Genomic DNA, 27,950 nt, shown 5'->3' with positions numbered 1-27,950 from the left:
GCACAGTCGCTGTAATGAATGCTCGGGAAGTTGTGGAGAGAAAGGATACGGTAAGGAAAGAAATAAACAGGGAAATGGGAGAAAAACTGTATTGCCATGAGCGGAGAGGTTTTACAAACAAATTGTGCACGTCGGAAAACACAAATTTGAACGTCCCAGTCCCGTGTTTGGAGTAAACGGGGAATTGCCTCAGCGCGGTAAAAACAATGACTGCAGATGCTGGAAACCAGATTCTGGATCATTGGTGCTGGAAGAGCACAGCAGTTCAGGCAGCATCCGAGGACAGGCAAAATCGACGTTTCGGGCAAAAAGCCCTTCATCAGGAATAATAAGCTTTTATTCCTGATGAAGGGCTTTTGCCCGAAACGTCGATTTTGCCTGTCCTCGGATGCTGCCTGAACTGCTGTGCTCTTCCAGCACCAATGATCCAGAAATTGCCTCAGCGCGGCTGCCGGCCTGAGTGAGTTCCGCCATCTTTATTCGGGACACGTGCGGAGCCGCCATCTTTGTAGGGGGCAAGGTGCAGCCAGGCGCATGTGCAGCCTTTCTCGAGAAAAGAGTCATTCCTGGGCTCCCTCATCACCACTTTGTCAATATCGAGCTTCCTCAGTCTCGAACCATGGGTGTATTTCTGGTCTGTTTAGTCCTGTATTATTACTTTTATAGACCCTTTGTAAATGAGTTTTTCACTGTGGCCCAGCCCCTGACCATGAGCTGCTCTATTATCAGATTACTTTTTTCTTGAATATTTTTGACAGTCAATAATTCTTTTTTCCAATAAGCAAGTGTGTTTTCCTTCCATTTCTGACTATTAAATTCTGCACCATTTTCATTCCCTGTAATCAATTTTGCACTCCCTGAAACATCAACTGTGTTTCTCCTTCCACAGATACCAGTGATTAATGCCAAAGCCCTGTTGCCTGGGGAGAGGGTGATGTTTGACTTTCTTGTACAGCTGCAGTTTGTGTGGTGATGGTGCTCCCACAATGTGGTTGGGTAAGAGACATTACAGATTATTCATAACAGCAACAGTGATTATTTGCAGATAATGTCCAAATCAAGAACAGATTGTAGTTTTATTATCATGCTTATAATTTCACAAAAATACTATTGAGAACTTTAGATATAAGGCCAGAGATGGAGATATTAGGTCAGGTGACCAAAAGCATTGCCAAAAAGCAGGTTTTGAGGGATGTCTTAAAGGTGGAAAGCAAACCTGTCAGGTTTTGTCTGCAAATTCTCGACCATGTTGCTTTAGCAACTGTAGAATCAGTCACACAGTTGAAGTAACAAATTAACAAATCGTTGGGAGTCTCGAAGAAAATGGGTTGTCGAGGTCTCAAAGGATGTGTGGTGCAGGGAGCTAGGGATGATCACAGCCAGGAATCAAATCAAGAATGAGAATTTTAAATTGTTGTTGTTTATGTGGGAAAGAAGAAATGTAGTTTTCTGCAGGCGATTATAGAAATGTAATTGTTGTAAGTGCTAGTGGAGTGTAATTTCTGTAGATTGGGGAAGGGTGAGAGATTATACAAACAGTCATGGAATTCTTGTAGCGTGTAGTATACTTAAGACTAAGACTTTGATAATATAGGGGGTCTTTTAAAGAAGTAGTTTTAAAGAAAATAGTTATAAGCTAGGAAATAACTATGGAGTGTTGCAGCTGACCACAAAAGAAGAAGTAAGGGTATTTTCACAATAAAGCTTATAATAACAAGACAAAGAATGCAGTCATCCAAGGACACGGACAGCTCATGCCCGAAACATCGATTCTCCTGCTCCTTGGATGCTGCCTGACCTGATGCGCTTTTCCAGCAACACATTTTTCAGCTCTGATCTCCAGCATCTGCAGTCCTCACTTTCTCCTCCCTTTTGACGGATGAACATGTTTGGAGAGAAGTGAGCACATGGGCGATAGAGCTTTCAATTTTTCTTGAGATTACAGGGAGGTTGAATTTGGGAGGCTGGCCAGGAGTGTGTCTGGATAATTAAGTCTGGAGATAACACACGATGGATGAGAGTTTCAGTCTATGAGCTGAGATGAGGGTGGAATCAACTAGAAATAGTGGTGTTGGAGTGGGACTGGGTTGTCACTCTCACCTCACCTCTGGGATTCAGCTGAATGTCAGGTTGTGAATCAGACGGTAACACAATCGGGAGCTGAGTGGCCCTGGTGGAGCCTAAAATGTGTCGCTGAGCTGGCTGTTGCTGAGCAGCTGCTGCTTGGTAGCTCTGTTGATGACTACTTCCATCACTTTACTGCTGATCGAGTGTGGACTGACAGAGGGAAATTGCCTGGGTTGGATTGCCCTGTGTTTTTGTGTTGAACATCCCTGGGCAATGTTCCACATTGTCAGTCAATGCCAGAGATGGAGCGGTACGTGGCTTGGTGGGTGGCAAGTTCTGGAGCACAAGCCATCAGTATTATTGCCAGAATATTGGCAGGGCCCGTAGCCTTTACACTACTTAATCATTACTCGATATTGTTTGAACTAAATTGAACTGGCTTAAAGCTCACATCTGTGACGTTAGGAACCACTGGAGAAGGCTAAGATGGATCATCTCACTTTGTATCTGGCTGAAAATTACTGCAAATGCTGTCATCTTATATTTTGCATGGATGTGTGAAACCCCTCCATCCGTAAGGGTGGGGATATCTGTGGTGCTTCCTGCAAAGAGTTGTTTAATTATCCATTACCATTCACAACTGGGTGTGGCAGAACTGCAGAGCTCTGATCTGTTCCATTGGGTGTGGTATCGTTTAGCAGATGCTGATGCTGTTTGATGTGCAGATGGTCCTGTTTGGTAGCTTCACCAGGTTGGCACTTCATTTTTAGGTCTGTCTGGTGCTGCTCATGGCATGCTGTCCTTTCCTGTCCATTGTAATGGGTGAGAGCAGGATGTACAAACCCATGAGATTACAGATTGTGCTGGAGAACAGTTCTGCTGCTGCTGTTATCCCACAGTGCCTCAGAGATACCCAGTTTGAGTTCCTACATCTGTCCCATTTAGCACGGTGATAGTACCACTCAGCACAATGGAGGTTTTTCTCAACTTTAAGGTATGGCTTTGTCTCCAAAAAGACTGTGGGATGGTCGCTCTTACCGATACTGTCATGGACAGATGCGTTTGCAGCTGGCAGATTCATACTGATAAGATCTAGTATGTTTTTCCCTCTTGCTGGTTCCGTTACCGCCTGCTGCAAACCCAGTTGAGCAGCTATGTCCTTGAGGACCCGACCAGCTCAGTCAGTAATCCTGCTGCTGAACTACTCTTGGTAGAGGACATTGAAATCCTGTACCCAGAGTAGGCTTCTCACCATTTTATTGCCTCAGTGCTTCCTCCAAGTGTTATTCAACATGGAGGAGCACTGATTCATCAGCCATGGGAGCATGGTACGTGGTAATCAGCAGGAGCCATGAGACTTCCTGGAGTCCAAAGTCAATGCTGTATACTCCCAGGGCAAATCCTCCCTGTCTGTACACCACTGTGCCACCACCTCTGCCTGGTCTGTCCTGCTGGTGGGACAGGACCTATCCAGAGATTTCAGGAGAAAGTGAAGACTGCAGATGGTGGAGATCAGAGTCAAGAGTCTGGTGCTGGAAAAGCACAGCAGGTCAGGCTGATGAAGGGCTTAGGCTCGAAACGTTGATTCTCCTCCTCGGATGCTGCCTGACTGTTGTGCTTTCCATCACCACACTCTCGATATCTAGATATGGTGATGGTGGTGTCTGGCCATTATCTGTAAGGGATGACTCCGTGAGTATGACTATGTCAGGATGTTCCTTGACTAGTCTGTGAGACAGCCCGCCACGTTTTGGCACCAAAAATCATATGTTAGTGAGGAGGATGTTGCAGAGTCGAGAAGGCTGATTCTGTGATTGTATCTCCTAATGCCTTGTTAGATGCCAAGTGGTCCATCCAGTTTCATTCCTATGTTGAGACTTTGCAGTGATTAATACAGTGAGTAGCTTGTTGGGCGACTGTCAGGTTGGCAGGATTTTTTCTGCCATTGACAATGATTCCATGGAGATCAGGAGATTCCTAATTCCAGTTATTTTTTCTTGAAATCAGATTCCACCATCTGCCGATCTGGGATTCGAACAAGGACTTCAGTTGAACATTTTAATATTCTGAATAAAAGTTAAATACATTAGGTTTGTTTTAAATATCACTAACCCTGGTTTTGTTTCTTTGTAAAACACTGTCCATCATCCTGTCTCCTTCATCCTTGCCTCCAACAACAAGAGCAAGAAGCAAATTGAGTTTCTCTGTCACTAAGACTGAGACAATCTGATCAGCTGCCTCTGCTGCTTCCCTCCCTCCCACTAACCCACCGAGACAAACTGCCTCACATGGTGTTCCTGATTTTTGTCCCAAACTTACATCTTTCTCCAGTCTCTTGTCAAGCCTTATCAGAACTCACCTTGATCTTTTACTAGTCTCGCTAAACTACAGACATTCCAACTCTGTTTCCTCCTCATCACTCCCCCTCGCCAATTCACAGGTATTGTTCCTTGTTCTGTCTGTCTGTCTTTTCTGGTTATGTCCTTCTCATCCATTCTGCAAAAAAACCCACTAACATTTGACCTCACCATCATTTGTAAATCCTGCTCCATCTCCACTCTCCCTTTCCTTTCTGAATTCCTTGTATTTGGTATCCCTCAACGATCTATCCTTGCTCTCTCCTGTATCTCACCTACATACTGCCAGGAGGTGACATTGTACAAAAGCGCTGTGTTAGGATTCACATGTACACTGACAATGCCCAGCTCTCCATCCCCATCATCCCTCTCCATTGCTGCACTGGTGCTAAGTTATCAAACTGCTTATCACGCTTCCATTACTCGATTAGCTGCAATTTCCTCCAATGAAACATTGTAATGGGTAAACCCTTTACCTTCAGTTGCTATTACAAATTACTTTCCCTTACTGCTGAACCCTTCCCCCTCACTGGGAACTGCCTTAGGCAGAACTGCGCTCTTCACAATATTGCTCTCATATCTGACCCCAAGGTGACCTTCTGATCAGACATCTACACAGTCACAAACACCAGGAATTCTAATCTCTAAAATGTTGCTTGTCTCTACCTCACCCCAGCTCCATTGCTACTGAAACCCCTTACCCGTGTCTGTGTTGCCTTAAACTTGATGAATCTGAAACAGAACCCTTGATTTCGTGACTGACCCAGAATCTGCTTGCTTTCTATGTTTCCTGCACAATTACCCCCTGGTCCCTTTGTGGCGTAGCTTTCTACAGTTTCCACCATTTAAATAGACCTCCTCCAAATTGTCCAACTTCACATTTTACCAAACTATACTCCATCTGACAACTTGTTGCCCCCTTCTCCTGTGCATCTCTCTCTCTTCACAATCGTCTTAGAACTTTACAGTTATGCCTTTTCTTGGAGTCCCCCCACCCTCATTCTTCTAAACATTTACTGGGAGTCCTGGGCAGTGTGAAGCATGCAGAGTGGCTCTGTTTTTAGAGATACTCTATGGGAGGAGCTTGCTGCCCATTGGTCAGAATGGAGGCAACTTGCCCATCGAGCTGCATGAGCCTTTCACCCCCCATGTCTTATTGATGAGGCACAGCGGCAGCACGGAAGGAAAGAAAAAGAAGCAAATCCTGCTCTCCACATCTCACTGACTCTTGGAATATTCTGTCCCATTTGTCAAAGATCTGTCCTGTTCAGTCACATGAAATTCCAAGGTGGAAACTCCTAGAAACCCACATTGATTTCCCCCTGAATTGACTGCTGACCTCCACAAGGGGTAATGTGTCCAGTCATCCTGGGCCAGGAGGAGGGGATGGTGCGAGTTTCTAACTTGAACTGACAATGATGGATTTTATAAACTTGTATTACAGGATACTACAGGTGGACATTCAGATGGTAATCTCAGTCATTGTAACACCTAACTCTGATTGAATTACTCAATTCATCAGGACCTGGATATTCGCATTGTGTGAGTATTGTATTCCATCTGAATCCCATTTGCTGCATAAAAGTTCTCCTTTGAATCTCCTCAAACCTTTACTGTGTGTCCTCTAATCCTTGTATAATGAGCTGATGGGTGTGTAAGGTTTATTGTTATAACATGTAACTTTTCAAACCCCTCTGTCACAGCTCCTCTCAATTTCCTCTGCTACAAGGAGAACAACACAGTTTCCCCAAACCCCTGATTCCCCAATGTCTGTTTGCTGTCTATAAGGTACACATCAGATTGTGTTGGAACATTCTCCACTTGCCTGCATCAGTGCAGTCCCCAACAATATTAAAGAAAGTGAACATCCTCCAGGACAAAGCACTGTGCCTGAGTGGTGTCCCATCCACTACCTTCAGCATTCCCTCTCCCCATCCCAGAGACACAGTAGCATCACTGTGTAAAAGGTAAAGGCAGCATTGTCCTACCAGACCATAAGGCTGCTCTCTGATTAGGGAGGAAACTGGAGCCCCTGGAAGAAACCCATGCAGACACTGGGAGAATGTGCAAGTCCCACAGAGACAGTTGTCCAAAGCTGGAATTGAACCTGGGGTCCTGGCAGCAGTACTAATCATTGTGCCACCCTAAAATTGTAATTTGATTCACAACTACCACTTCCTCTGATAGTTCATTCCACACACAAACCATTATCTGAACAAAACTAAAAAAAAAATTCCCGAACGCCTTTTTAAAGCCGTTCTGCTGTCACCTTAAAAGGTATGTACCCAGTCTTGAGTCGCGTCCCTTCCTGGAAAGGACACCTGCTGTTCACATTACTGATACCACCCCTCTATGATTTGAGAAACGTCTAATAAGGTCACTCCTCAGCTTCCTGCGTGCCAGTGAAAGAAGTCGCAGCCTATCCAGCCTCTGCTTATAATTCAAACTATCCATTCCCATCAACATCCTGGTAAATCTCTTCTGAATCCGCTCCAACTACATAATGTCCTCCCGATATCAGCATGACCAGAACTGGACACAGAATTCCAGAAAAGGCCTCCCCAACATCCAAAATTATGTCCCAACTCTTGTACTCAAAGGTCTGAGCAATGAAGGCAAGTGTGCTAGGCACCTTCTTAACCACCCTGTCCACATGTGACACAGACGTGAAAGACCCGAACCCCTCGGCCTCTTTGTTCCATATCACTACTCGAGGCCCTGTCTTTAATTAGTATAAGTCTGCCCTCGTTTGTTTTTTGAAGATGTAATATTTTGCATTTATTCCAATCCAACGATCCCAAAAAACCCTGAGCATTAAAGACAATAGGAGTATACTTAAGAGGGAAATCAGGAGGGCAAAAAGGGAACATGAGATAGCTTTGGCAAATAGGGTTATGAATAATCCCAAGGGTGTTTATAAATACATTAAGAACAAAAGAGTAACTCGAGAGAGAATAGGGCTCCACAAAAATCAGCAAGGTAGCCTACGCGTGGAGCCGCAGGAGATGGGAGAGATACTAACTGAATGTTTTGCATCAGTTGTACTGTGGAGAAGGACATGGGTAGTATAGAATGTGGGGAAATAGATGTTGACATGTTGAATATGTCCATCTTACAGAGGAGGACGTGCTGCGTGTCTTGTAACCCGTAAAGCTTGGTTAATCCCCAGCACCTGATCAGGTGAACCCTAGAACTCTGGGAAACTGGGAATGTGGTTGATGGGTGTCTTGCTGATATATTTGTATCATCGATTATCACAGATGAGATGTCGAAAGACAAGAGGTTGGTTAACGTGGTGCCGCTATTTAAGAAAGGTGGTAAGTACAAGCTAGGGAACTATTGACCGGTGAGCCTGACATTGATGCTGGGCAAGTTGTTGGAGGGAATCCTGAGGAACAAGATGCCCGTGTATCCTGAAAAGCAAAGACTGATTAGTGATAGTCAGCATGACGATGTGCGTGGGAAATCATGTCTCTCAAACTTGATTGAGTTATTTGAAAATGTATCAAAGAGGATTGAGAGCAGAGAGGTGGACATGATCTATGGAATTCAGTAAGGCGCTCTACAGGGTTCCCCAAGGAAGACTGGTTAGCAAGGTTAGATCTCATGGAATACAAGGAAAACTAGCCATTTGGAGACAGAACTGGCTCAAATGTAGAAGGCAGGGTGGTGGTGGAGGGTTGTTTTTCAGATTGGAGGCATGTGACCAGTGGAATGCCGCAAGGATCAGTGCTGGGTCCACTACTTTTTGTCATTTAAATAATATGATTTCGATATGAGCATAGGAGGTATAGTTAGTAAGTTTGCAGATGACACCAAAATTGGAGGTATAGTGGACAGCGAAGAGGGTTACCTCAGATTACAACAGGATGTTGTTCAGATGGGTGAGAAGTGGCAGATGGAGTGTAATTCAGATAAATGTGACGTGCTGCATTTTGGAAAAGTAAATCTTAACAGGACTGATACACTTAGTAGCAAATTCCGAGATAGTGTTGATGAACAAAGATATCTTGCAGTGCAGGTTCATATTTCCTTGAACGTAGAGTTGCAGGTAGATAGGATATTGAAGAAAGTGTTTGGAATACATTCCTTTATTGATCAGAGCATTGAGTATAGAAGTTGGAAGGTCATGTACAGGACATTGGTTAGGCCTCTTTTGGAATATTGTGTGCGGTTCTGTTCTCCGCCAATCGGAAATATGTTGTGAAACTTGAAAGGGTTCAAAAAGGATTTACAAGGATATTGCCAGGGTTGGAGGGTTTGAGCTGCAGGAAGAGAGCAAAAAGGCTGGGGCTTTCTTTCCCTGGAGCATCAGAGACTGAGGAGTGACCTCCGTAGAGGTTTATAAAATCATTAGTAGCATGGATAGGGTAAACAGACAAGGTCTTTTCCCTGAGTAGGAGAGTCCAGAAATAGAGAGCATAGGTTGAGTGTGAGAGGGGAAAGATATAAAAGGGAACTAAGGAGCAACTTTTTCACGCAGAGAGTGGTGCGTGTATGGAATAAGCTGCCAGAAGAAGTGGTGGAGGCTGACAATTATAGCATTTTAAAGGCATTAGGATACTTGACATGAATAGGAAAGATTTAGAGGGATATGGCCCAGGTGCTGGCAAGAGGGATAAGATTAGGTTCGGATATCTGGTCGGCATGGACAAATTTGATTGAAGGTTCTGTTTAGTGCTGTTCATCTGTGACTCACAGCTCAGTCGGTTTCGGTCTCTTCAAAGATAAATCTTAGTCTGTCTTATTTTAGTAAAGCTACAGCATTCAGTAGGGCGACGGTTTATTTCTTTAAATACACATCTTATGACACTTTGATTAAGTTTTTTTAATATAAAATATTGGTACTAATTTATTCTAGAGTAGTGTTTTGTAAAGCTGTAAGACTGTGTGCCTTTTTCTAGGTCTGTGGACTGTTAAGGTGCAGATGAGTGCGTGACCAAGGATCTGATACAGGGGAGAAGGATTCACATTTTTGGATCATTGGAATCTCTGCATAAGAAGGATGGATTACACCTGAATTGGAAGGTATCTAATATCCAAGCAGGGAGATTTGCTAGTGCTACACGGGAGGCATTAAACCAGTGAGGGAGTGAGGGGAAACCTAAAGAGATAGTGAGAAAGAAGGTAAGTCTGAGGCTGGTACAGTTGAGAAGTTAGACAGGCAAGGGCAAGGCACAGAATGAGGTCGGACTGACAAGGTACAATAGACAATAGGTGCAGGAATAGGCCATTCTGCCCTTTGAGTCAGCACCACCATTCATTATGATCATGGCTGATCATCCACAATCAGTATCCTGTTCCTGCCTTATCTCCGTAACACTTGATTCCATTATCTTTAACAGCTCTAATCATCTCTTTCTTGAAAGTATCCAGAGACTTGACCTCCACTGCCTTCTGGGGCAGTGCACTCCATGTGCCCACTACACTCTGGGTGAAGACGTTTCTCCTCAACTCTGTTCTAAATGGCCTCTCCCTTATTTTTAAACTGTGTCCTCTGGTTCTGGACTCACCCATCTGTGGAAACATACTTCCTGCCTCCAGAATGTCCAACCCTTTAATAATCTTGTAGGTGTCAATCAGATCCCCTCTCATTCTTCTAAACTGAAGTGTATACAAGCTCAGTCGCTCCAATCTTTCAACATATGATCATTCCGCCATTCCGGGAATTGACCTCGTGAACCTACCCAACACTCCCTCAATAGCCACAATGCTCTTTCTCAAATGCACACAATACTCCAGGTGCGGTCTTACCAGGGCCCTGTACAGCTGCAGAAGGACCTCTTTGCTCCTATACTCAATTCCTCTTGTTATCAGGGCCAGCATGCAGTGAGCTTTCTTCACTACCTGTTGTACCTGCGTGCTTGCTTTCATTGACTGATGTACAAGAACACCTAGATCTCGTTGTACTTCCCCTTTACCAAACTTGACTCCATTTAGATAGTAATCTGCCTTCCTGTTCTTGCTTCCAAAGTGGATAACCATACATTTATCCACATTAAACTGCATCTGCTATGCATCCGTCCACTCACCTAGCCTGTCCAAGTTAACCTGTATTCTCATAACATCCTTCTCACATTTCACCCTGCCACCCAGCTTTGTCATCAGCAAATTTGCTAATATTACTTTTAATACGTTCATCTATATTATTAATGTATATTGTAAATAGCTGCGGTCCCAGCACCGAACCTTGTGGTACCCCACTAGTCACTGCCTGCCATTCCGACATGAAATCCATGCTGACTCTGACGAATCCTATTACCGCTATCCAAATGAGCTATAATTTCATCTTTTATAATTGACTCCAGCATCTTTCTCACCACTGACATCAAGCTAACCGGTCTATAATTCCTTGTTTTCTCTCTCCCATCTTTCTTGAAAATTGGGACAACATTAGCCACCCTCCAATCTAATGGTACATCTCCTGATTCTGTGTCTCCCCCTTCGCAAGGGGCTGAACGTCATCCCTCACCAACAGGGCCATCTTACCCCCTCTGCCCATTAGTCTGTCCTTTTGATAGCACTGCACACTGCATTTATTTCAGTGCAAGAGGTTTGACAGGGAAAGCAGATGAGCTTAAGATATGGTTTTGAACATGGGACTGGGATATAGTGGGTATTACAGAAATGTATCTTAGGTTGAAAAGGACAGGTAGCTTAATGTTCCAGGGAATAGATGTAAGAGGAAGGATAGAAAGGGGGATAAGAGAGAAGGTGGAATGGTGTTTTTGATTAGGGATAACATTATTGTTGTGCTTAGGGAGGATATTCATGGGGGTTCGCCCGGTGAACTTACTTGGGTGGAACTGGGAAATAGGAACAGGATGATCACCTTATTGAGGTTGTCTGTGTAGGTTTCATCCGGGTGCTCTGGTTTCCTCCCACAGTCCAAAGATGTACAGGTTGGGTGGATAATCCAGGCTGAATTGCCCACAGTGTTCAGGGATGTGCAGGTTGGGTGGACTGGCCATGGGAAATGCAGCGTTACAGGGGTAAGGTAGGAGGATCTAAGGGTCAGTGTGGATGTGATGGGCCGAATGGCCTGCTTCCACACTTGGGATTCTCTGACGATAATTCTACTAGTTTTAAAATAGTTGCAGAAAATAATAGACCAGATCTAAAAGTTGGTGTTCGAAGTTGGACAAAGGTCAATTCTGACGGTACAAGGCGAGAACTTTCAATATTTCTTTGCAACCCCCAGGTAAAGGGATGGCTGGAAAGTGGGAACATGGGAACAGAAGGAATAGGAGCAGGAATAGGCTATCTGGCCCCTCAAGCCTGCATTGCCATTCAATAAGGTCAGGGTTGAGTTTTTCATGGCCTCCGCTGCACTTTCCTGCTCTCTCACTATAACCCTTAATTCATTTCCTGTTTGCAAATCTACCTTTTGTCTTTCAAGTTGATAACGTCAACTGCTGCACTCAGCAGGGAATTCCACAGATTCATAACCCTTTAGCTGAAGAAGTTCCTCCTCAACTCTGTCCTAAATCAGATATCCCCTTATTTTGACGCTATGCTCTCTCGGCTGACCCGCCCCTCCCCCAATGGAAATAACCTCCCTGCTTCTATCTTATCTATTCCCTTAATTTTATTTTTTCCAATACAACCACCCATTCTTCTAAATTCCAACAAGTACAGTCCCAGTCTATTCGGTCTCTCCACATATACCAACCCTCTCAACTCCCGACTCAAACTAGTGACCCTCCTCTGCACCCCATCCAGTGTCAGTACATCCTTGCTGAAGTAAGGAGATCAAACCTGTACACAGTACTCCAGGTGTGACCTCACCAGCACCCTATACAGCTGCAGCATAACTATCCCTCTAGCAATGAAGGACAATATTCCCTTCACCATCTCTTTTAGTCCCCTGGGATGCATTCCATCATGGCCAGGAGACCCATGTACTTTTGGGCTGTTATCTTTCCCAACATTACCTCTTTACTGAGAATGACTGTTTCCATGTCCTCATCTGCCATTGCCTCCATAGGCCTGTGAAAATGAGACAACAAGAGTACATAGACAGTATGTTCCTGTTAAGGCCAAGGCTGGTAGGTATAGAGAATGCTGTGTGTCTGGAAAAATTGAGGGTCTGGTCAAAATGATGAAGCAGGGATATGGCAGGTACAAACAGCTGGGTTTGAGTGAATCCCTCGGAGAATAGGGGCAGTAGGAGTACACTCGAGGGCAAACAGGAGGGCAAAAAGGATACATGAGATAGCTTTGGGGGGAAAGAAGTTTAAGGACAATCCAAAGAGATTCTACAAAACACTAAGGACAAAAGAGTAACCAGTCAGAGAATACGGACCCTGAAAAATCAACAAGGCTGTCTGTGGAACCACAGAAGGTGGGAGAGATACTATCTGAGGATTTCATGTCAGCTTTTAGTGAAAGAGGATATGGAAGCTAGAGACTTTGGAGAAATAAATAGTGATAACTTGACAACTGTCCATATTACAGAGGAGGTTGTACGGGGTGTCTTATACATAAAGCTGAGTAAATCTGTGGGACCTGATCAGGTGTATCCCAAAACTTTGTGGGAAGTTAGGGAAGTGATTGCCATACCCCTCGCTGAGATATTTATATCACTGATAGACACAGGTGAGGTGCTGCAAGACAGGCACCATTATTTGAGAAAGGTGATGAGGAAAGGCCAGGGAACAATACACTGGTGAGTCTGAAGTTAGTGGCAGACAAGGTGTTGGAAGGAATTCTAAAGGACAGGTTTATATGTCATTGGAAAGACAAGAAGTGAGTAGGGATAGTCAGCATGGCTTTGTACATAAATTACTAATTTGGACTTGAGAAAGACATTCAAAAAGGTTCCACATAACCATTCCACTGGTTAGCGAGTTAGACACCATGGGATACGGAGAGAACCAGCCATTTGGATACAAATTGGCTGGAAGGTTGGAGACGGAGGGTAGTGCTTTTCGGACTGGAGGCCTGTGATGAGCAATATGGTGTAAGGATCGGTGCTGGGTCCACTGCTTGTCATCATTTATATCAGTGATTTCTGTGTAAATATGAGGTATAGTTAGTGGGTTTATAGTAGACATCAAAATTGGAGGCGCACTGGACAGCGACGAAGGTTACCTCAGAGTACAATGGGACTTCAATCAAATGGGCTGAGGATTGTCAGATCGAGTTTATTTCAGATAAATGTGAGGTGCTCCATTTTGGAAAAGCAAATGAGAGCAGGAATTATACACTTAATGGGAAGGTCCTGGGGAGTGTTGCTGAACAAAGAGACCTTGGAGTGCCGGTTCATAGTTCCTTGAAAGTGGAATCATAGGCAGGGTAGTGAAGAAGATGTTTGGTGTACTTGCCTTTAATGGTCAGTGCATTGAGTAGTGGAGTTGGCACGTCATTTTGCGGCTGCACAGCACATTGATTCAGCCACTTCTGGAATTCTGTTTTCAGTCCTGGTCTCCCCGCTATTGGAATGATATTGTGAAACTTGAAGGGGCTTGGAAAAGATCTGCAAAGATATTGCCAGGGTTGAGGGTTTGAGCTATATAGGTAGAGGCTGAATAGGCTGGGGCTGTTTCCCCTGGAGCATTGGATACAATTATGAGGGGCATGGATAGGGTGAAATCCCAGAGTCTTATTCCCAGGATATGTGAGTCCAAAGTTTGGGGGCACAGGCTTCAGGTGTGAGGGAAAAGATTTAAAAGGGATCTAAGGGGCAATGTTTTCCAGCTGAACATGGTACGTTTATGGAGTGAGCTGCCAGAGGAAGTGTGGAGGCTGGTACAATTACCCAACTATGCCTTTGAGATGTTGTATGTGATTAGCAAAGGTTTAGAAGGATATAGGCCAAGTGCTGGCATATGGGATGAGATTAATTTAGGATATCTGGTCAGCATGGACAAGTTGGATCGAAGGGTCTGTTTCTCTGCTGTACATCTTTATGGCACGACTAAAATTAAGATGGGTTTCTCTTTTATGGAGAGTTAGCAGAAGGTCAGATAATTCTCCTTGGAGCTGAGAAGGTTAGGCAGTGATTTCGACCAGGAGCAGATTTGTTTCCAGGATATTTAATTTACAGAGAGACAGAGGGAGAAATTATTAACGTCACAATTTTTAGTAACTACCTTCAGTTAACTGGCAAATAATGCAGGTTAAAAATGTGAAGATTATTTTACTCACTAAGTTCTGATCATCTGGAACAGTTTGACCGACAGCTGGATGCAGATTCAGTAGTTATTGTCAAAACAAATTTGAAATTTTAACTTTTTTAAGGAAGGATTTGGAGGGCTACAGACAAATGGGAGGTGAGTTGGGATAGACTGGCACCATCTCCAGCGGGGGAGAGTACAGCCCCAATGGGCTGAATAGCCCCAAACCCCTGTGCTGTGTTACTGCCCCATTCACTGTGAATGATGAAGCTCATCCCAGGACAGAGTCATAGAGACCTATAGCATGGAATTAGACCCTTTGGTCGAACTTGTCCATACCGACCAGATATCCCAAACTAATCTAGTCCCATTTGCCAACACTTGGCATGTATCCCTCTACACCCTTCCTATTCACATACCCATCCAGATGCCAAATGGTGTAATTGTACCAGCCTCCACCATTTCCCTGAACAGAAGATTCCATACTTGCACCGATCTCGGTGTGAAAAAAGGTGCCTTTAGGGTCCCTTTTAATTTTTTTCCCTCTCACCTTAAACCTACACCCTCTCGTTCTAGACTCCCCCCACCCCAGGGAAAAGACCTTGTCTATTTTTCCCATCCATACTCCTCAGGATTTTATAAAGCTCTATGAGGTCACCCCTCAGCATCCGATGCTCTTGGGAGGAGCCCACTCATGTCACAATGGGGCCTGGGTGATTGACAGCAGCTTCAGACCAATAGGAGAATTGGCGTGATCCTCCAGCCAATGGGAGTGAATTGGGGTGGGTCCAGCAGGCCAACATGTGGCCATGAGCTGTGCAGGCTCAGTGTCCTGGTGAGGGGGGACCTAGTGAGTGTGAAGGGAATGAGAGAGACTGCAAAGTCTGGGGAAGAAATGGAGCTATTGTGGACTGGGAGGGTTTATAAACGCACGGTTTTAGGCTGCTAGACCTGAATTAGAAATTCCTTGTAAATTAGAACCAAAAGAACTGCGGATGCTTTAAATCTCACACAACAACCAAAAGGTACTGGAAAAGCTCAGCAGGTCTGGCAGCATCTGTGAAGAGAAATCAGAGTTAATATTTTGGATCCGCTGACCCTTCCTCAGAACTGATGTCACTGAAAAGAAATGTCAGTTTATATGCAGAAGGTAGGGGTTAAGGAGTAAATGATCGGTGGTGATCGAGTCCAAAGAGATGGGAGCAGTTGGACAAAGGAGTGGATAATGTTCTGGCTGGTGGACGGTGAATAGCTGTTTATGGGGACTGTTAGTGGCTAACCATCGGTAATGTATAATGGTAGGCTATGTGATAACAAGGCCTGGTATGTGGGGTAAAAGTCTAGGGTGCAAGGACATTGGAGAGTTCAGGACCTAAAATTATTGAATTTGATACTGGGGCTAGAGGGGTGCAGGGTCCCCAAGTAGAAGATGAGTTGTTCTTCCAGCTTGCGTTAACGTGTGGCGCTGGAAAAGCACAGCAGGTCAGGCAGCATCTCAGGAGCAAGAGAATTGACATTTTGGGCATATTCTTTTCATCAGGAATGCCGGGATTGGTGGGGGAGGGGGAGTAGTAAGAGGGCTGAGAGATAAATAAGAGGGATGTGTGTGGTTGGTGGGAAGGGAGCTAGGAAGGCAATTGGTAGATGTAGGTGGACGGTAATGGAGAGAGGGTGGAGTGGATAATTGGAAAGGAAGATGGACAGGTGGGACAGTTCAAGAGGGCGGTGTCGAGTTGGAGGGTTGGATCTGGGATAAGGCAGGGGCGGGGAGATGAGGAAACCTTGATTCTGTGGTGAAAGGGTCCCAATGTGGATGATGAGGTTTTCTTTCTCCAGGCGTCGGGGGGCTGGGATTTGTTGGTGGAGGTGGCCCAGGACTTGCATGTCCTTGGTGGAGTGGGTGGGGAAGTTGAAGTGGTCGGCCACAGGATGGTGGGGTTGGTTGGTGCATGTGTCCCAGAAATGTTCCCTGAAACATTCCGCAAGTTGGTGTCCTGACTCCCCAGTGGAGAGGAGACCACGTCGAAAGCAAAGGCCGTAATAGGTGAGGTGTTTGGATGTGCAGGAAAATCTCTGCTGGATGTGGAAGGGTCCTTTGGGTGTGAGGGGGGAGGCGTAGGCACAGGTTTTACACCTCTTGCATTGACAAGTGAAGGGGCTGGGAGTGGGGTTGTTGGGGAGCATGGATCTGACTAGGAATTCACAGGGAATGGTCTCTGTGGAATGCTGAAAGGAATGGAGAGGGAAATATATCTCTGGTGGGATCTGAATGTCGGTGGTGGAAATGGCGGAGGATGATGCATTGTATCTGGGTGGAAGGTGAGAACTGGGGGTTTCTATCCTTGTTGCAGTTGGGGAGGTGTGGTTCAATGGCAGAGGTGTGGGAAGTGGTGGAGATACACTAGAGAGTATTGTTGACCACATGGGAGGGGAAATTGCAGTCCTTGAAATACGGGACGTTTTGGTATGTTCTGGAATGTTCTGCCAGCTTGCATTAAGCTTCACTGGAACACTGCAGTAAGCATGAGACAGAGATGTTGGCCAGGGAACAGGCTCGTGTGTTACAGTGACAGGCAACTGGAAGCTCAGGGTCTGTTTTGCAGCAGAACGTAGATCATCAGCTGCCATTTCCAGCACCTCCACTGAGATGCTGCCAGACACAGCTTCCTGTCCCCTCCATTAACAGCTATGCACCCTCCCAGCCAGATTGTTATCCACTGCTTTGTCTTTCCAAATGTTACTGACACTTTTGGGCTCCATCCCCACCTATTATTTACTCTTTATATCCCTATCTCCAAAGATATGCTGGTTAGGTGCATTGGCCCAGCTAAATTTCCTGTAGTGTTCAGGGATGTATAGGTTAGGTGCATTAGTCAGGAGAAATGTAGAATAAGAGGGTCAGGGAATGGTTTTGGTTGAGAAACTCTTCAGAGGGTGGGTGTGGACTTGTTGGGCCGAATGGCCTGTTACCACACTGTAGGGATTCTAATTTTCCCAGCTGCCGTCAGTTCTGAGGAAGGGTCACTGGACCTAGAATGACCCTGGGTGTGTGCAGGAGGAGGAAATGGGAAAGGGGAGTTGGATCCAGTTTAGACTGGGAGGGTTTAATTACACTCTGAACAGGTAGTTAGGCCTGAATTAGAAACTCTTGGTCCCACGTTTACAGCAAATGGGAAAATGGCTGTGGCCCTCAGGCAGTGATAGGTCCTGGGTTATGGCCGCCATCTTTATTGGGGGCAAGGTACAGTGAGGCACATGGACATGTCCTCTGCCTGGGTGGGGGCGGGGTGATTGAAAGAGGAGCATTTACACATCAAACACATACCAAGAGAAATATTTGTCTTTACTGTTCAGCCTGCACTGACTGTGAGTTTTGTTTTGTCAATTCATTTTATAGGATATTAATTGAGAATAATTGAGACAGGGATCTCAAAAGCAATTTTCTATCGTCAGCAGGGTCATCATGATCTGAATACCATTGACATTTAACTGTGGAAGGAGAAAGGTGTTTCTGTTCTGTCTGTGGGCAAGTATCTGGTTTTTATTTCAAGCAAAAAGCAGAAAGATGTTCAAATTTGTGGTTGGATCATCCTTGGGGTTTGTGTTCAATTCTGGACCCTGCGGCTGTGGAAGGAGGTATTGGCCTGAGAGGGAGCACAGATTTATCCAAATTACACCTCGTCTCTTTATAGGAACTGTCAGATTTAGACCCAATCACCCACTTCATGATGTTAATCTGTAAACTCCTTATTTTCAATTCCTGCAAACTTCTCATTAAAATTCCTTATGGACTCAAATTCCAGCACCATTTCAGGTGGAATGTTCCAGGTTCTGACAACTGTCTGTTCATTCAGAAACTGCTGAAGTCCTTGTTGACTCTGGGATTACAAAGGGCTGAATTGAGAGATGAGATGCTGTTCCTGAGGTCCCATTGAGATGCATTGGAGGTTGGGGCAGTGTAGGTGGGAGTAGACAATGAAAATGACTGGGCTGCACTGTGGGTGCTGATTGGCTCAATGAGAGTGTTTTGGAGTTGGTTGTAAACAGAGCGAGGGGAGACAGGGAGAATGTGAACTACAGCTTCAGTTTTAGTGCAGGCCATTCAGAAATTCACATGGTCCCAATGGGAACAGCCAAGTTGTAAGCGATAACTGCTGAGTTTTTTTAAAAAACAGTTTTTAAAGTATAAAATATCAGCTTAAGTAAAGATCGGGACTTTTGATTATAATGGAAATGTTTGAAGAGAAGGAAGGTTACTAGCTCATTTAAATTCTCCTAATGGGAGTAACTAACTGAAACGAGAGAGACATTGTGATCGGAGACCTCAGACCAGTGGTGTGCTCCTCTTGCACAATATGGGAAATAAGGGATGCTTCCTGTGTCCGTGACGGCAATGTGTGCAGGAAGAGTGTCCATCTGCAACTACTGGGAAACTGCTTTTCAGAGCTGCAGCTGAGAGTGGACTCACTGTGGAGCAATACTGAGAATGTTATGGAGAGTACGTTTAGTGAGTTAGTCACACTGCAGGTGAGGGTTACATAGGCAGAAAGGGAATGGGTGACCATCAGATCAAGTAAGAGGCTCAGGAAGAAAGTGCAGGACTTTCCACTGATCGCTCCGCTTCTCAAACAGATATTGTGCACCGCTTGGGATTCTATAAGGGGGGGGTGGACTCTCAGGGGAAATCAGCAACAGATGATGACATGACACCACAGATAGCTCCGCTGCACAGAACTGCAGGAAGGAGAATGGCAGAGCTGTAGTGACAGGGGATCCACTAGTCAGGGTCAGTGACAGGCGCGTCTGTGGCCACAGACATGAATCCAGGACAGTGGAACTGAACCCAGGTCCATTTATTGATAAGTGCACAGACCAATAAATGTCAGCGTCCCAAATGCAACCTTCAGCACTTGATCACCCTGAAACTCTACTTTCCAGGGACTGTACACTTGTTCTGAGCCCTTCAGAGGGATTGAAGTGGATGCGGAGAAAACAGGAACAGTGTTGTGTTGTAGATCTACAAAATAACGGTCACCCTCCCCTCTCGGTCTCCCCCCTCTGTCTCCCACTCCCATCGTGCCTCCTCCCCACAGCAGGGAAAAGACCTTGTATATTTACCCTATCCATGCCCCTACTGATTTTATAAACCTCTATAAGGTCACCCATCAGCATCTGACTCCACCAGGGAAAACAATGTATTTATCCTCTCCCTGTAGCTCAAATCCTCCAACCCTGACAACGTGCTTGTAATACTATTCTGGCCACTTTCACAATATTGTTTTGATAGGAAGGAGATCAGAATTGCACGCAATATTCCAAGCGTGACCTAACCAATGTCCCTGTACAGCTGCAAAATGACCTCCCAACTCCTATACTCAGTGCTCTGACCAATAAAGGAAAGCATACTAAACACTTTCTTCACTATCCTATCTACCTGCGATTCTGCTTTCAAGGAGCTATGAAACTGCATTCCAAGGTCTTTTTGTTCAGCAGCACTCCCGAGGACCTTACCATTAAGTGAATACATCCTGCTAATATTTGCTTTCCCAAAATGCAGCACCTCACATTTATCTAAATTAAACTCCATCTGCCAGTCCTCAGCACGTTCAACCATCTGATCAAGATCCTGTTGTAATCTGAGGTAATCCTCTTCACTGTCCACTACACCTCCAATTTTGGTGTCATCTTACTAACAATGCTTCCTATATTCACATCCAAATTATTTAAATAAATTATGAAAATGAGTGGATCCAGCACCGATCCTTTGTGACACCCCACTGGTCACAGGTCTCCAATCTGAAAAGCAACCTTCCACCACCACCATCTGTCTTCTACCTTTGAGCCAGTTTTGTATCCAAATGGCTAGTTCTCTCTGTATTCCATGAGATCAACCTTGCTAACCAGTCTCCCATGGGGGACCTTGTTGAACGTCTTCCTGAAGTCCATGAAGATCATTTCCACCGCTTTGCCCTCATGAATCCTCTTTGTTACTTCAAAAAAATTGACTCAAGTTCATGAGACGTGATTTCTCATACACAAAGCCGTTATTAATATCCAGGACTTAACTCTGTACATTGGGATCTGTATCACCGAGTTATGAGTGTTAATATTCTGGATAAACTTCAAGTACATCAGGTTTCTGTTAGTGACTGTGTATTGAGTCTTGTTAATATCACCCACACAGGTAAGTTCCATTTGAAAGGCAGTCCCTATATCCCTCACCCCCTCCCACCTGCTCTGTCTCCATCCCCCCCATAGACAGTAAGTGGGAGGAGCTCATGGAGTTTCCATGTGAGAGAGATTGAGAAAATCTTCCCTTCTTTCCACTAGCCCACCAGGAATTGGTGGTAGTGTCCTTACTTCTGAACCAGGAGGATCGGGCTCAGAGTTGAGTAACAGCATCTTTGAAAAGGCTGATTGGAAAACGTGCCCAAGCCGCCAGGCCATATTGTCTCCCAGCTGTCCCTGCCTGAGCCTCCAAACAGAACCTTCCTGTAGTTTCTCTCCTGTCAGACTCTCCCATTGCTCAGTTTATTCAGGGTCCCCTCCTGCTGCTGCACTGATCCTGTCCCTCACTGACCTGTCCATCCCCCAGTGTCATCCACATTCATTCATTGTTTACACTCTCCAGCCCCGCCCCCTCCACCCTATTGGGCGGCAGCTGCTGTAAGTCACCCAGCTTCGTGTGTGATCTGGAGCATGTGCTGTAGGAGGGGAGACCAGTGCATGGGCGCAGTGCTGGCCAATTGTTAGTGTATGTGCAGGGCTGGTCAGGGCCAGGAGGGAGGCTGTGCGTATGTAGGATTAATCTGTCATTCGCAGTTTCCTCCCACTGGGAACAGGACCCAGGGAAATGGCCCCTGCCCCTGATATCGTGACAAGTGGTCGGCTATCAGTGGGGGGAGCATTTTGCAGAAAGTTATCAGAACTCGTGTGAAGATTCAGGAATGTTATGGAAAGGAACACAGATGGGCCTGCAATTAAAGTTCTAATTTGGTTCATCTTAGTTCAATCAGATATGACTTGGCCAGTGTGTGCAGGATGGTTTTCATCAGAGGGTCAATGTGAGGGAAATAAATAAAATGTTCCAGATTGGGGCAAAAAAATCAGATTGGTTCTGACCAGGAAGGAAACCTGGGAGGTGGGGGAAGGATTCACCAACATCCAGGAGGCTCCGAGTCAGACTCATTGATTTGATTAGATTAGATTTCCTACAGTGTGGAAACAGGCCCTTCGGCCCAACCAGTCCACACCAACCTTCAGAAAAGTAACCCACCCAGACCCATTTCCCTCTGACTAATGCACCTAACGCTATGTGCAATTTAGCATGGCCAATTCACCTGACCTGCGCATATTTGGATTGTGGGAGGAGACCTTTTTTTGGTTCTTAGTCTGCAGGCAGGAGCGAGGAAGCTGATTTCAAAGAGAAGAGAGTGTGTGTGAGAACTGGGTGTGGAGGAAAAGGGGTGAGGAGATTGGTTTGGATTTCAGTTCACAGAAGAGAGCAATTGTGAGACTGAGATTTAAAGCTTTGGGGGAACAAAGAAACTACAATTTAATACTCTCACTGTCTTATGAATTTCCATCCTGTGTTAACGGTGGTGACCTGTTTTCTCTGTTGTAGGGTTCTGAAAGGGTGGATTTGTGGATGAGAAATTCAAATTGAACTTCACGTTCCGTTTTGATAGTTACTTGATCCGTGCCGATCTGAATATCATTGGCCTTTTTCATGTGGAAGGAAAGGTGTGTATTCTGTCCGTGGGCAAATATTTCAAATGTCAGTGTGACTGGAAACATTACTGAGACACAGCCAAATCCATGTTAGTGTGGTGAGTGTGGAGAGAGAGTTCATTTGTTGTTAAAAGTCTGAAGAAACATGGCACATTTCCCAGGAACAATTAAGCTACAGATTTGTTTTGTATGAGGACAAATTTTTAATTAACCATGCAACCAGAAAGACACAAGGATACCTGCAGCATGGAAAATGCTATGAAAACAGGATTGTTGTAAAGGAGTTAATTATCGATCATGGCTTGTAATCCATTGGCGTTGTCACGTCGGTTCCAGTGCCGTGGGGAAACACTGGAAATGTGATGAGTGCAGTGTAGGTTTCAGTTATTAAACTGGAAAAAGTGCATAAGAAATTTACAAGAATTTTTGCCAGGGCTCAGGGGTCTGAATTATAGGGAGAGGTTGGACAAGCGAGGATTTTTTTTTTTTGTTTAGAGCAGTGGAAACAGAGGGTGATCTTTTCTGGAATATATAAGACCATGAGAGGCTTGGGTAAGGTGAATGCACTCCGTCTCTTTCCCAGGGAATCGAGGAGTGGAGGGCATCAGTTTAAGGTCGGAGGAGAAATTATGAAAGGGAACCTGAGGGTCAACAGTTCTACACAGAGGGTGGTATGTATATATGGAATGAGGTGCCAGTGGAAGTGGTTGAGGTGGGTACATTAACAACATGTAAAAGACATTTGGACAAATACATGGATAGCAAAGGGTCAGAAGCATGTGGGCCAAGTGCAGGGAAACGGGGTTAGCGTGGATGGACATTCTGATCGGCATGGGCCAGTTTGGGCCAAAGTGCTTGTCTCTGCTGTAGGACTCTGACTCCAAGTATATTTACTATTTCTCCCGCTATCTCTGGTAGCACCCTGGGATGTATTCCATCAGGGCAAAGAGACTTGTCTACCTTTTGCTCCATTAGCTTGCCCAGCTCTAACGCTTTTGTGATGATGGTTGTTTCTTGGTCCTCACTTTCCTCGGTTTCCTTATCAATTACTGGCATGTTCTTCGTAATCTCCACTCGGAAGACTGACTGCTGTGTCCTCATATTCCTGAACCCTGCTGGATAGAAATAACTGGGCACAGAAGTCTGAGAGGTCTTCTTTGAGTCTTTATTGATGAGACATGGCAGTTACCTGGATAGTGTACATGCAGAACACCTCCAGGCAGCATCAGGTAACTCCCTACCTGTCCGATGTGCCGCTCCCATTCTTATACCTTTGTGCTTTGGGACTTTGAATAGAGACTGTCTCTCAGTATTATCTCCATGGCAACGGTCAGTTAGAAAGTAGAGTTAAGCTCAACACTTTGTGGTTAAAGCACATACCCCTCCCCCCACGGCCCTGTGGATCAGTCAGGTATCCAACAGGCACTTCAGTTTCAGTGGGGCTGTCTATCAGGATTCTGAAGTGGAGGAGCCGGTGTTGGAGGGGGGGTGGGCAAAGTTTAAAAACCACATAACACCAGGTTATAGTCCAACAGGTTTATTTGGAAGTACAGGCTTTAGTAGTGTGCTGTGATTTTTAACTTGATCAGGATTATCTCTATGGTAACGGTTAAGTGCTTCAACAATTACAGAGGCCATATGTTCCCCACACAATAGGTTCCCCTCTAGCAGGGTAAACTGTTATTCCGGCCTTGGGGATAGCTACTCATCACTTTTCCCTCCCAATCCCATCTTGCTTTCGGTTGATCTTTAAAGATTTTCGAATCTCCTAGTTTCTCCATGGTCTTTGCCAATTTGTATGCTTTCTATTTCAATTTGATAGACTCCCTTATTTCCTTAGCCACCCATGGCAGATTACTCTTTTTTTCCTACAGTCCTTCCTTTTCACTGATATATACTTTTGCTGAACAGTTTGAAAAATTCTTTTATATTCCTCCACTGTCTTTCAACTGTCCCACCATAAAGTCTTTGCTTCCAGTCTACATTAGCCAACTCCTGCCTCATCCTATTGTAGTCTCCTTTGTTGAAGTACAGGATCTTGGGATTGGATTTAATCTTCCTGCTTTCCAACTGTATTCTAAATTTAACCAGACTTATCACAAGTCTTTTTATCAGATTACGAGGTGAGACAATGTTTCCTGGGTGTTTTGGTTTTCATTGTCAGAGACCTTGGCTTTGTAATAAAGTACAGGACAGATATTCACAACAGAGTATTCTGGACGGTGTGAATGTACTACACAGTCTAAAACCATACATCACTGTCTCCCCTCAGTTTACATGATTTGGAGATGCCGATGTTGGACAGGGGTGTATAAATTTAAAAATCACACAACACCAGGTTATAGTCCGTCAGGTTTAATTGGAAACACATTAGATTTCGGAGAGTTGCTCCGTCATCCTGATCCAATTAAACCTGTTGGACTATAATCTGTTGTTGTGTGATTTTTAACTCACCTCAGTTTAAAAATGTAAAATCATTATCTCCTACACGCTTCCTCACTATCTAAGTTTGGAACGCTAATCCACCTGACTATCCTGCATTTTCCGAAAATCTCCTTTGGTGAAGGTGGTGAGTGTTGGGTTCAGCTTTCCAGTTATTACCTTAAGAAGATAAGCACTGGGCACAGGAGAGGCAATGCAGCCCTTCGAACCAGCTCCATCATTTAATACCATGATGATTGAGCTCACCTCGGTCTCAGCTGGATTTTCCTGCCTGCTCTCTCTCACCCTTCAACTCATTGCAAATTCGACATCTCTATCTCTTCAGTAAATTTGCTCATTGTCCTGGCATCCACTGCATTTTGAATAGGGAATTCCACAGATTCACAGCACTTTGAGATAAGTACATTCTTCTTCATGAGAATAGAATAGAGTCCCTACAGTGCAGAAAGAGGGTAATCATCCATGGAGTCCACAGCAACCCTATAATGAGCATCCCATTCAGACTCTCCCATTCCCTGTATTTCCCATGGTTATTGGCTTAACCTGCACACGCATGGATACTGTGGGCAATTTAGCACAGCCAATCCACTTAACCTATTCATATTTGGACTGTTGGATGAAATTGGAGCACCCAGAGGAAACCCGCACAGACACGGGGAGAACATGTAAACTCCACACAGTCGCCTCAGGCTGGCACCAAATCCAGGTCCCTGACGCTGTGAGTCAGCAATGCTAACCATTGAGCCACCTCTGCTTAAAATCTCCTCCTCCTATTAACCTCCCCACGCCCCAGTTGGCTGAATCTATATTCCTTACATCAGAAAATCAGGTTGTGGAAGCAGATATCTCAGTAAAACCCAGTGACAGTCTATATGTTCTGTGTATCTGAATGGGGATTCAAAGTTTGTGCGAAGATTTGTAGCTCGGGTGCTCGTTGTTGTGGTTCTGTTCGCCGAGCTGGAAGTTTTTGTTGCAAACGTTTCGTCCCCTGGCTAGGCGACATCATCAGTGCTTGGGAGCCTCCTGCGAAGCGCTTCTTTGATGTTTCCTCCGGTGTTTATAGTGGTCTGTCCCTGCCGCTTCCGGTTGTCAGTTTCAGATGTCCGCTGTAGTGGTTGGTATATTGGGTCCAGGTCGATGTGTTTGTTGATGGAGTTTGTGGATGAATGCCATGCCTCAAGGAATTCCCTGGCTGTTCTGTCTGGCTTGCCCTATGATAGTAGTGTTGTCCCAGTCGAATTCATGTTGCTTGTTGTCTGCGTGTGTGGCTACTAAGGATAGTAGTCGTTTCGTGGCTAGTTGATGTTCATGTATGCGGATTGTTAGCTGTCTTCCTGTTTGTCCTATATAGTGTTTTGTGCAGTCCTTGCATGGTATTTTGTACATTACATTAGTTTTGCTCATGTTGGGTATCGGGTCCTTCGTTCTGGTGAGTTGTTGTCTGAGCGTGGCTGTTGGTTTGTGTGCCGTTATGAGTCCTAGGGGTTGCAGTAGTCTGGCTGTCAGTTCTGAGATGCTCCTGATGTATGGTAGTGTGGCTAGTCCTTTTGGTTGTGGTATGTCCTCGTTCCCTGGTCTTTCTCTTAGGCATCTGTTGATGAAGTTGCGCGGGTATCCGTTTTTGGCGAATACCTTGTATAGGTGTTCCTCTTCTTCTTTTTGCAGTTCTGGTGTACTGCAGTGTGTTGTGGCCCTTTTGAATAGTGTCCTGATGCAGCTTCGTTTGTGTGTGTTGGGGTGGTTACTTTCATAGTTTAGGACTTGGTCTGTGTGTGTGGCTTTCCTGTATACCCTTGTAGTGAATTCTCCGTTCGGTGTTCTCTGTTCTATAGAATGGGGATCCTATATACAACACCCTCCAGTCCACACTTTTCTTTCACTTTCCTGAGACAGGGCTCCAGTGGCTTCAGGGGGACTACAACTCCCACAATACCTGAGGCAGGGGCCACACGTGTGTGGGGAAACCCGGCACTGTACATGTACAGAATGTGGGTGGGTTTTGGAGATGTGCTTTGGGTAAGTATACTTTGCGTAAAGAATTTCACACTGTGATTGGCTGGAGGAGGAATGTATCTGCTCATAGTATTGATCTGTTGGGGGAGAGGGTCAAAGTGTCACTATACCCATGTAGGACCACTCTCCATCCCCAATTCATTGTAATGGTGGGAATCAACTAATGGGGAACTAAGAAGGATGTGACCCATTCTCCCAGCCTGAAGGTTCCTCTTCTGTCCAGGATCTGCCACCTCCCTGTCTGTTTCCTTTTGTCTCATTCTGCTGTTACATTATTGACTTGCAGCAACTGAAGGGAAAGGAAGTGAACCCAGAAAGGGTGCAGCGTCTAACCAGGGACGGGAAGTGTTGGCATGCATCTGTTTATCAGCAACTCCATGAGAATGGGGAGGGTGTACATTAGGGGGTAGTGGAGTCAGAATGGTGGGAGAGAGTAAGTGGGCTGGAGGGTTACAGTATTGGGGGAAGAAAGTGGAAAAAGATATTCCAGAGAAACTAGAATTGTCTGTTCTGAATTTCTAACCTGTACATATTCCTTTATACAGGTTGCTAGATGGTGAAGATTTGCAGACTGAAATCTCAAAATCATTGCAGATTGTGATTAAGTTACCCAGTGTTTGAAGAACCAAAGATGGAGACTCGCTGGGCCAACATCCTGCAACACTATCCCTCCCAGCATTGTCGGTCTTTCTGCACCAAATGGACTGTGAATGGTACGAGACATCAGCTCACTACCATCTTCTCAAGGGTAACTAGAGATGGGGAATAAATGCTGGCTGAGCCAGTGATGCCCATATCCTAGAAATGGTTTCTATCTCTAGTTGCTGAAACCCAGTTGCTGTTCCTGCAGAATGATGAGGGACGCTGAGTGCATCCTCCAGGGGGCAGAACTATCACATTACCCCTGCCTACACCCACACAGTAACACAGCAACGTCACTGGAACAAAAGGCAGTGAAGCCAAAGGAGGACTTAGATATAGTTCTTCGAGGTAAAGTCATGAAAGGGGATTGGAACACAGCAGGGACAGGAGACTGAGCTGGATGGTCAGCTGTTTCCCACTGAATGGTGGAGCAGGATTGAAAGGCTGAATGGCCTCCTCCTGCTGCTATCTCCCAGGTCTCCCATGAAGCCCGGGTAGGAAGGAGTAGGCAGGGATTCTCCAGGAGATTGCACTTCCACAATAGTTTTCAGTGAGGGATGGTTTGATGGATTTTATTTAA

The 27,950-nt window shown here is 45.1% G+C and overlaps 1 long non-coding RNA gene across 2 annotated transcripts; it reads left to right on the top strand.

Moving 5' to 3' along the window:
• The first annotated feature begins 31 nt into the window (after positions 1-31).
• LOC148135029 (uncharacterized) lies at positions 32-27,811 on the top strand. 2 transcript variants are annotated; one of them, XR_015755480.1, is made up of 7 exons: positions 32-50; positions 890-996; positions 5,869-5,966; positions 9,329-9,452; positions 17,940-18,068; positions 22,167-22,285; positions 27,274-27,811. It is a non-coding gene; the product is annotated as an uncharacterized LOC148135029 (long non-coding RNA). The 2 variants fall into 2 exon arrangements; XR_015755481.1 differs by lacking the exon at positions 32-50 and adding an exon at positions 4,075-4,157 and having other exon boundaries at positions 889-996.
• Positions 27,812-27,950: the final 139 nt, after the last annotated feature.

Source organism: Chiloscyllium plagiosum, unplaced genomic scaffold (assembly GCF_037043375.1).
Source record: "Chiloscyllium plagiosum isolate Xiang-an unplaced genomic scaffold, Cpla_swu_hap1 HiC_scaffold_51, whole genome shotgun sequence".
NCBI classification, from domain to species: domain Eukaryota; kingdom Metazoa; phylum Chordata; class Chondrichthyes; order Orectolobiformes; family Hemiscylliidae; genus Chiloscyllium; species Chiloscyllium plagiosum.
The sequence above is the reverse complement of the archived record's forward strand: the minus strand, read 5'-3'. Positions and strand labels throughout refer to the sequence as shown.